A 589-nucleotide genomic window follows, 5' to 3' on the forward strand; every position below is an offset into this window, starting at 1 on the left:
TGCTCTGCTGAGCAATACCTTATTTTAGAGCCAGTGTTCAACGTATTCAAAAGTGCGGAAGGCCATGGGATCTTTCCTAAGGCCGGGACATACTATAGTTTGAAATGGTAGTTGTTATTTCCTGTTTAACGTTCAGCATTTAGCAATGAGTTTCTTTCAGCTGTTTGATACTGCTGACAAATTCAGTATCAGATCCGCGTTATCGCCATGAACCAAAACACACAAAAACAAGACCTGAATCACACATACAATGTACGGGCATATATTACACATATTGACTTACCTTAACTGTTTATAGGACGCTAAACCCTACAAAACGGAAACCAAACCATTCCTTTCTTTCGCTGTAGATAATCAATCCATTTCTTCCTAGAAGAGTAATCCAACAGTTATTTTAGGTGACGAGATGGTGGCATCAAAATAACCTTGGGCCCGTTCGTTTACGCGGAACGACCGGTTTCCCTGATTTAAATAAAGCATTTTCGGGTATAAATCCTGGCTGACCTGCAAATGTTTATGTAGGCCTTGCAAGGCGTTGTCATTGCTCGCCTGAAAACAGCATCAATTTACTAAGTCCGACCTTACTTCA

The sequence above is a fragment of the Mizuhopecten yessoensis genome, unplaced genomic scaffold (assembly GCF_002113885.1).
Source record: "Mizuhopecten yessoensis strain PY_sf001 unplaced genomic scaffold, ASM211388v2 scaffold3345, whole genome shotgun sequence".
Taxonomy (NCBI): domain Eukaryota; kingdom Metazoa; phylum Mollusca; class Bivalvia; order Pectinida; family Pectinidae; genus Mizuhopecten; species Mizuhopecten yessoensis.